Genomic DNA, 10,415 nt, shown 5'->3' on the forward strand with positions numbered 1-10,415 from the left:
GGGTGTTTCTTTTTAGATTAGATTAGATTAGATTACTTACAGTGTGGAAACAGGCCCTTCGGCCCAACAAGTCCACACCGACCCGCCGAAGCGTAACCCACCCATACCCCTACATTTACCCCTTTACCTAACACTACGGGCAATTTAGCATGGCCAATTCACCTGACTTGCACATCTTTGGACTGTGGGAGGAAACCGGAGCCCCCGGAGGAAACCCACGCAGACACGGGGAGAACGTGCAAACTCCACACAGTCAGTCGCCTGAGTCGGGAATTGAACCCGAGTCTCTGGCGCTGCGAGGCAGCAGTGCTAACCACTGTGCCACCGTGCCGCCCATTTTTGAATCCAGAATTTGTACAGAATGGTAAAATTAGTGAGGACGAGACTTTATATCATTTAGAGAAAGTAAGATGCATGAATGTCCAGGTCAGACAATACGTGGGGCAGGCTGCCATGAGAAGTAAGGGAAGATTATTTTGGGACAGTGGCGTGGATGTTTAATAATTTTATGGCCACAGCTGAAGTGCCAGATAACTGGACGATAGTTAATGTGCTTCATTCCTTCATAATGGAAAGCAAGAGTAGGCTACGTATTTGCAGACTAGTTTATCTCACGTCCGTTGAAGGAAAGCATCAGAAAAAAATTTCTGAAGGACAGAATTAATTAACAGTTGGAAATGTCGCTGTTGTTCCGGGTTATTCAACTTCGAATTAGTGGCGAGCGATCCTGTCTGACTAATTGAATTACTTTTTGTTTGAATAAGTGACTAAATATATAGATGAGGTGGGTGAAGTTGATATGGTTTTAATGGGCTACAGTACGGCATTTGTAATGATCCCAACGTGGAAGATTGGTCCAAACGGAATTGTTGATAGGATCCAAAGTAATTCCGCAAACTGCATCCAACATCAGCTTGCAAATGGGAGGCCAATTGCGTTTACTTAAATGTTTGGAAGTCTCGAACCAGACGTGAGTTATGTCTCGTGTTTATGGATTGGCAGTCTCATGGTGAGACCAATAGTCTCTTTCTCAATTGTACAACTCCATGATTCCAGCATAGGTACTCGACAATTTACTGAAATGTTCTGTTAGTTTATCAAGTTTAATATCAAAGGATGAACAGTCTGTAGGGGCAGAATTTTCAATGTTGTTAAGGTGGTGTGAGCTGTGGTACGGTCTCTCGCTGAGCTGTTCAAGAACCCTTCCCTCAATTTCCTCCTTTCATCCTGGTCCATCTTCCATCTGCCTGGTGAAGGCTGCTGTCCTAAAAAGGGACGCAATTATGCCCTCTCATGCTCTGAATCCAGTCTATTTTCGGTACCTGTGGAGATCGCCCAGCGTAGAATTGAACCAGCCCCAGTGCAGTTACTCACCTCATGAGTTCCACCTCATGTGGAATCAACTCATGATGTTCTCAGCCACAGCTTTCAGAGCATGAAGTCTGTTTCGCTAACTTCCTCTACTCTAACGTCGTTATTCGAATGAAAATGGCTCTTGTCGGCTTCCTCTGGTGACTCCCATTTTGAATATTCCTATCTGAGATGTTATTGACGAATCATATTTCTCGGATCGTGCTGCTTTCGCTGTACTGTTGAATTGACTGAAATCTACTGGTCAATTGCCATGGGATACACAGCCATGCCGTTAGTTGAACACTAACCCCTGCCCTGCATTCATTTGAGCGTTTGTTTACTCATCTTTGTCAGCTTATATTCAATAACAAAAAAGACAACACATTTATAACTGGGTGTGTTTTGCAACAGACGATTTGTTGATTATAATTCCAGATTTCTTCCATCTGTGTTTTCGATTATGACTCATTTTTTGTCATCTGACAGAATTTTAGAAATTCAAGTTCTGCTGTCGGAAGTCTTCAATTAAAACTCATACTATAGAATAAATATGAAGTTAATTCACTTTAAAAACCACAATATTCTGCATTGTCACATGTTTACTCTGCACGTTATAGACCCAACATTGAAGCAAAGAAAAACGCAATTTGGCCATTTGACGCATCGAGCCTGCACTGATCATGCAATTGCAATGTCCCATTCCCACTTTCTTTTCGTATATCTGTGTCATTTTTGTCGAAATCCGTCTTAAATATATATAACGAATTGGGCCCAATAGCCTCCTAATGCAGAGAATTCCACAGGTTCCCAATTACCTGAGTGAAGACCTTCTTTCTCTTCCCATTTTTGACTGGGTTACCCTTTATTCAAAGAACAAGGCCGCGAATTCTGGACTTGCTCAGTTTCAAGAACACGATTCAATTATCCAGCCTGTCCAGTCCCACCAAGATATTTTTTTCTATAATATCAGCCCCACTATTATTCTTCTACATTTCAGCGATTCCAACCCAGTCGATTCAGTCTTTCTTTATATGTTAGTGCAGCCATTCCAGAAGTCAGCCTTGTGAACCTTTGCTGGGCTTCAGCAATAGCGAGAATACCCTTCCTCAGACGAGAAGACCAAAACAGTCCGCAATGCTCAAGGTGTGGCCTCACCAAGGCCCTATATAACAGCAGCAAGACATTCTTAGTCCTGAGCTCAAATCCTCTCGCTACGGACGTCAGGTTTCATCATCAAAATCTGCACTTGCATGCACACCTTCAGCTACTGTTCAAACGTAACAGCCAATTCTCTTTGCACCTCGCAGTTTTTTTTTAACTGCCATCGTTCAGTTAATAATCTGTTTTCCTATTTCTGCGACTAAACTGCATTTGCCCACTCAGCCGGTATGTCCAAGTTAACCGACATTAGAATCCTCCTCACAGGACACAATGCCATCCAGCTTCATGTGATCAGAAAATTTCGACACAGTGCACAGAATGCAGGAAAAAGATCACCAATAGGTCCAGTATTTCTAACGCGACTTTTGTAAGTATATTGGGAATCAAAGCATCAGACGCTGGGCTTATCGGGTTTTAATCTCATTACTTGCCACAGTTATTTTTCCTGATTAATAGGGATTTCCTTTAGTTCCAAATTAACGCTGGTCAGTTTATCCCCAAGCATTTCTTGGAAGTTATTTGTGTCTTCCTTGGGTGAGGACAAATAAAAAGTATTTGTTCAACTGATCTACCACTTATTTATTGTACATTATGAATTCACATGATTCTAAACGTTGAAGATCTGCATTTGTCTTCAAGAGTCTTTTTCTCTTCCTTTATCGAAAGAAGATTTTGCTGTCAGTTTTGATGATTTCCACAAGCTTACTATCATATTTTATTTTCCCCTTCTGTTGTAAAACCATTGTCCACTTTTGATGAATTTTATGTTTCTCCCACTCCACAACTTTTCTGTGCTTTTAAGGACAATTTATGTACTCTTTTTTGTCTTTACCACTATCCCTGATTTCTTTTGATAGCCATGGTTGAGCCACGTTCCCTTTTTAACTCTGACACCAGAAAGGTTTATCCAAATACTGAGGTCTAAACATGTATTCTTCAAGTGGCTGACAAGGCCTATCGACCGACAACCCTTAAATATCCTTGGCCAGCTTATGCTATTCAATGCATACCTAATACCATAAAAGATGCATTTCTTTAAGTTCAGGACCCTAGTTTCAGAATTAACTCAATTCACTCTTCATTTTTCTGAAGGATTCTACCATATTCAATTCACACTTACCCAAATGATCTCGCATCATATTGTTACGAATTAATTCATTCTCATTACACAACATCCAGCCCAGAATAACTTGCTCTCTATTTAAATCCTCGCCAAAACCGAGGGAACCGTCGGTGAAATATTCCAGGAAATCCTCCTCCATCGCATTGCTACCATTTTTGCTGATCGTACCAATATGCAGATTGAAGCCACCCTTAACACCTGATGAATCCTTACTGCTCGCATCTTTAATTCCTGTTTAATAGACTCGCCAATCTCACAACTGCTGTTTGGTGTTCCGTACAAAACTCCCACTAACGTCTCTTTCCCATTGGTGTTCCGCATCTCCACCTATATAGATTCATCATCATTGAGGCTAACGTCCTTTCTTAATATTGTGCTAAACTGCTTCACCAGCAACGCAACCTCCCATCTCCCTTTTCATTCCATCTATCTTTCCTGATAAGTGACTAACCCATAAAACTGGATTAAAATTTGCGGTTGCAGAGAATAGTCTGCAATCTGTAAATCGTCAGAATCAACATCTGTTCTTCTCAATGCTCGTGTAGTAATGCCTGCTACCTAACTATATGTTGAAGCTGGTCGCGATTTTGCGCTGCCATTCTTTCAGAGTCAAGTGGTTCTAGAAAACCTGACCAGCAAGGAAGGTGTTTTTATCAGACTTCGAGTTAGTTCAATAAGAAATGGTGAGCACTTGTGCAGACTGACTTTAAAAGACATCGTATCCCAGCAAACACAATGCATTTTTAAACTTCAGATCTAGCCAGGGGCCTGGACTAGCCAGAGGCGTCTATGCAATGCATGGCAAGGTCAGTAGAGAGAGCACAGACCTGCCTGATTCCAGGCTCGATCAGGAAGCATTCTGATTTCCATTCCTGTATTGCAAACGCACGAGAGTAGTTCACATATGCAGTATTTGATATTCTGTCAAAGGCACACGAAGTAGCTGTCTGTATCTTTTGCGTAGTAACCACCTTAATGAGCAATCTCTCCACGAAGTTGAAGGAACAGCTCAGGACGATCTCATGTACTCTGGAGCTGGCATAACTCGAATGTTGAAGATCGATCAATTCAGGCAGCTGTGAATTGATGTCACTGTAGAGAACAAAAAAAGTGCAGTCAAATATATGATGAATGGTAGATCACTTTAAAGCACTGGGGATCAAAGGACTTTTGCATGTATTCCACCTCAGCCCGTGGAAGTATTTCGACAGAGAGAACAAGTGGTGTAGAAATTATTCACGATGTATGACCTGAGGAACAGGATTATGACTGATGAGGTTATGCTGGAACTGAGACAAATTTTGGTTCGGCCACATGGCCAGAGGATTATACACAATTTTATTTTCCATATGGCAAGTCAGATGCAATAGCTCTGGAGAGGATGCAAAGGAGATTTACCAGGACGTTGCCTGGGCTCGAGTGTTTTTGTTGTGAAGAGTAATTGGAGAGATTGCCGTTTTTTTCTTTGTAGCATTGGATCTTTAGAGATGGGTCATGGCTGAGATGTATGCAGTTAGAACGTTCTTAAATAAGGGAAACAGGAATAAAAGTTTTCCTTCATTAGATTGTACCGTTCCACTGGCCATAGATTTATAGAAAGGGGCGTAATAAAATAATGAGAACATAGAACATGGAACATTACAGTCCAGTACAGGCTCTTTGGCCCTCGATATTGCACTGACCTGTTGAAGCAATCTGAAACCTACCTATCCTACACAATTCCATTTTCATTCATATATTTATCCAGTGACCATTTCAATGTCCTTAACGTTGGAGAATCTACTACTGTTGCAGTCAGAGCGTTCCTCGTTCTTCCAAATCTAAGTAAAGAAACTACCTCTGTGAGTTTTTGCCATGGTGTGGTGCGAATCTGAAACCGATGCCTTTAAGTGTTGCACAGTCGCAAATCTTCGAGTAGAACTATTTTGATATGTACATAGGATCCCAAGTCGTTTCCTGAAATAGTCATTTTACTGTTTTCGCCCTGCACACGTACGATAGGCTGCATTTTTTCTGTACTGTACCGTTTCGTTCTACCCTGATTCTCTATTACTCCATTTGGCAGAACAGAAACTGACCAGCTCGGCTTCCTCCCGTGATTCCCAAAATTAAAGATTCCATTCTTCACGTCCTGAATTGACTCCAAACGATATCAAAGAATGTTTGAAGGCTTGGAATATTCCGGTCGAGGACAAGTTGTATACAAAGAGCAGGACACGTTCAAACTAGCAACTTCCCGCCCCAAAAGTTGACACTTGCTCATCAATAAAGCCAGGGACGGTGTAATCGACAGTTCTGTCAAGCAGCACCGGCTCAGTAATAATCTGACCATCGATGTCCAGAACATGCAACTCCTGACCTTGGTTCAAATATGGACAAAAGCTGAATTACAGAGGTGAGGCGACAGTGACAGCCCTTGAACTCAAGGCCGCATTTGTGTCGCATCGAGGAGCCGTAACAAAGCTGGAAACAATAGTTATCTGGAGAAACCACATCGGTATTGGTCGAATTGGAGTAAGAAAATTTATTGGCCGGTATCCAGATTATACACTCTGGAAAGTACACCTGCAGCTGATTTGGAACTGTTAAATTGCTGAGTAACATTCAATTGGGAGCTGATCAAAATAAATGTCTGGTTAAATGGTCACTCAATTCCAATGGACGTCTATACTGGCGTAGCTGTAACAGTAATTGCGTATCTGTCTTCAACATGAATTCACTACGGACTCTAACTCTTCCACCCGTGTAAGAACTTTGCCAGGCTGAAACTCATAAGGGGGAAGCCCTACGCATTTAGTGTTTAAGTTTGGATCTGGTCTCCCATGAAAAGCAGCAGATGTGGTTACCATTGATTGGAGGTAAAGGCTCAGGCCCAGGATTGATGAAGCGAAATTGTTCGTGAAAGATTGAAGTTGTTTCAACATATTTCATTTCGAAACTGGCTGCCTGATTGAAATCCTCAAAAATTACACAAAATCTTTTCTGGAAATCTATGGACTATCAAAGGGACCAAGTCCACCATCCACATTGATCCACCATTTCACAATTTTGCAAACTTCGTCCAGTGTAATTTGGCTCCTCTGCGAAAGTAGAGGCGGAAATCAGGAATTTCAAAGAAAGGAAGAATCATCAAACAATACATCTTCCTGATAAGGTAGCAACTCTTACAATGATTGCAAAGTATGACCTGTCGGTTCGCTGTTCTGGGGATTGTATTAAAATGGTGAACGGCTTTTCGAAGCTTGAGTTAATTGCTTCCATGTTGCCAGGATCAATGATGTCTCAGAGAGGGTGCAGAATATTCTCAAGGGGGTGAGGGGCCAGCAGGAGGCCATTGTACACATTGGAACCAATGACATATGAAGGGCAAAGATTGTGATTGTGAAGAGAGAATACAGCGAGTGAGGCAGGAACTTAAGTAGGAAGTCCTTGAGATTATTAATAGCTCGATTACTTCCGGTGCTACGAGCCAGTGAGAGCAGGAGTAGGAAGGTAGAGCAGATGAATACATGGCTGAGGAGCAGGTGTACTGGATAATGATTAATATTCTTGGATGATTGGAAGCTGTCTTGGGATAGATGTGAACTGCACAAGAAGGACAGATTGCACCTAAATTGGAAGGGGAATAATATACTGGCAGGGATATTTGCTCGAGCTGCTCGCGAAGATTTAAACTTGTATGGTGGGGGGGAGGGGGGGTGGGTGGCAACAAGGAAATAGCGAGGAAAGATTTCAAGTTCAAACTGGTACAGTTGAGAACAAAGGTGAGTCAAACATTCAGGACAGGCAGCGGCAAAGCAGAGAACACGGTCGGACTGAAATATTAAACTGCATTTCTTTCAATGCAAGTGGTCTAACAGGGAAGGCAGATGAACGCATGGCATGGTTAGGAACATGGGCCTGGGATATCGTAGCAAACACAGAAACATGGATCATGGATGAACAGAACCGGGGGCCTAAAGTTCCAGAATATAAAAGCTTCAGGAAGAACAGAAAGCGAGGCAAGAGAGGAGGAGGAGTGACGTTCTTGATAAAGGATAGCATTACAGTTGTACTGAGGGGGAACTTTCCCGGAAATACATCTAGGGAAATTATTTGGGTGGAACTGAGAAATAAGAAAGGGGTGATCACCTTATTGGGATTGTATTATAGATGCGTTAATAGTCATAGGGTAATTTAGAAACAAATTTGTAAGGAGATCTTACAAATGGAAGGGGAATAATATACTGCCAGGGAGATTTGCTCGAGCTGCTCGTGAGGATTTAAACTTGTAAGGTGGGGGGTAGCAACCAGGAAATAGCGAGGAAAGATTTCAAGTTCAAACTGGTACAGTTGAGAACAAAGGTGAGTCAAACATTCAGGACAGGCAGGGGCAAAGCAGAGAAGGGTGGCACAGTGGTTAGCACTTCTGCCTCACAGTGCAAACTCCACACTGACTGTGTGGAGTTTGCACGTTCTCCCCGTGTCTGCGTGGTTTTCCTCCGGGTGCTCCGGTTTCCTCCCACAGTCCACAGATGTGCGGGTCAGGCGAATTGGCCATGCTAAATTGCCCGTAGTGTTCGGTAAGGGGTAGAGGTAGTGGTATGGGTGGGTTGCGCTTCGGCGGGTCGGTGTGGACTTGTTGTGCCGATGGGCCTGTTTCCACACTGTAATCTAATCTAAAACACGGTCGGACTGAAATAGTAAACTGCATTTATTTCAATGCAAGTGGTCTAATAGGGAAGGATATGGAAGATATAGAATGTAAGGAAATAGGTTGCGACATCTTGAAAAATATCCATATTACAAAGTAGAAAGTGCTTGATTTCTTGAAATGCATAATTTGGATAAATCTCCAGGACCTGATCACTGTAGTAATCTAATTTAAAAGAAAGATGCAGCCTCACCATTATTCTATATAACTGAAGCATTACTGTCCTGCACTTAATTTTACATGTGCTGGACGTACGTTCAATTGAGCCATTTGAGAGCACATTGGAGGGTTATTTGGAAGGTTATTGTTTACAGAGATGCGGAGCAAAGGCAGGATATTGGCACAATAGAATTGTATCATCGCTGTTTTTTCTGTACTTTTTTGTAATGTTGATTCTCTGACCAGTGCGCAAGTGATAGAGAGGGAGAAAGTGAAAATGCAAATCGGTATCTGTTAGGGTCAATTGTAAGCAATTGTAATGTTCTAATGTTTGATCAAACATTTTGGGCTTTAGTCTGGATTGGAGATTTATGAATCGCCGATTCTATTAGTGTTCCAACTTCTTATAATGCATAACCAAAAAAAACTAATTACCTGAAAGGTTAATTCTGTTCGGAATATGATAAAACTGGAACCAATGTGGCATGTTGTCTGGACTGGTGTGATTCAGGTATGAAGAGAGATTGGACAGAGTGGGTTTGCTTTCCCTGGAGCAGAGGAGACTGAAGAAGAATAAGATTAATAAAAATAAAATAATTGGAGTCTCACAAAGGGTACGCAGGATTTATTTTTCCCTTGGTGAAAGGATCAATGACCAGGGATGTCAGAGACCACACTGAAACGGATGATGATATGCAATGGAGCCGCAGCAGATTGGATTTTTTCTGAGATGTGTATCCCGTGTGCGTGTCTGTGTTTCTGCATATGAATTGGTGGCTGGGTGAAGGGAGTGGTTGTGAAGTGAGAATAAGGATTCCTATCCCTGTGTCTCAGCCTTCTCTTACAATCCATTTTCTCCCAAAATATGTGTCTCCAGACCAAAATTAATGATTTAAACCAAACGCGGTGTGAAAGGACCAATATCTTTTCGATAGAACTTACCATTTCCTGAGGTCTGAGGGGATGTCTGTTGATTGCTATATTGCTGCTTGTGGAATCTTGCTACGCGTATAAAACGCCTCATATTGCAATGAGTGTCCAAGTTTTAACATTTAGTTCCATCTAACTATTGATTTGTTTATGTCTCTGATTCTGTAATCCTTCTATCTTCAAACGTCAGGACTTTAAAATTGTTCACTCTTCGTGCCTCCTTCCAATTTTCGGTCTCTGTCTCTCTTTATCTTACTTCCCTTCTCTGTGCTTCTCTGCCCCTCTGTCCATTTGTGCCTCTCCCTCACTCCTTGTCTGTACCTACCTCGTTCTCTCTCCTTAACACTCTGCTTTTCCGCTACCCCCTCCCCACTATCTTCTTCTTTCTCTCTCACTCTTCCAATCTTCTAAACGCAGCTCTCAAAATGGTGACTGTACAGCAGCCCGAGAAGGTTTAAATCATGGGAGTTTGAGAAAAGATGTTTGTGAGAAAGTGATGACTGTGGATGCTGGTGATCAGAGTCGAGAGTGTGGCGCTGGAAAATCACAGCAGGTCCGGCATCCAACAGTAGGATCATCGAGATTTTGGGCAAAAGCCCTACATCAGGAAAAGATGTGTAGGTCGCGAGAAAAGGAAAACGGGGCAGAGACAGGAGTGACATAAGAACAGGAGAAGAGTAGAATGTGAGAGGAGGGCTGGGAGAGCAGTTATGCTGGATGTAGGTTTGCTTACTGAGCTGAAAGATTTATTTCCAGACGTGTCATTACCTTACTAAGTAACGACTTCAGTAGACTTTATGCAAAGCAATGCTGAAACTTCCTGCTTTCCAGTTATTCGTTTGGATTTGGAAATAAACCTTTCAGCTCAGCGAGCAAACCTACATCCTAAACCTCAACCTGAGCTAAAAATGTTCTCAAAACACGCTAAGAAGTTATGCTTTCCAAGTGCCAGAACGTCAGTTCTGAGGTGTTCGTATCCGGGGGCAGCGAACGCAA

Source organism: Chiloscyllium plagiosum, unplaced genomic scaffold (assembly GCF_037043375.1).
Source record: "Chiloscyllium plagiosum isolate Xiang-an unplaced genomic scaffold, Cpla_swu_hap1 HiC_scaffold_48, whole genome shotgun sequence".
NCBI classification, from domain to species: domain Eukaryota; kingdom Metazoa; phylum Chordata; class Chondrichthyes; order Orectolobiformes; family Hemiscylliidae; genus Chiloscyllium; species Chiloscyllium plagiosum.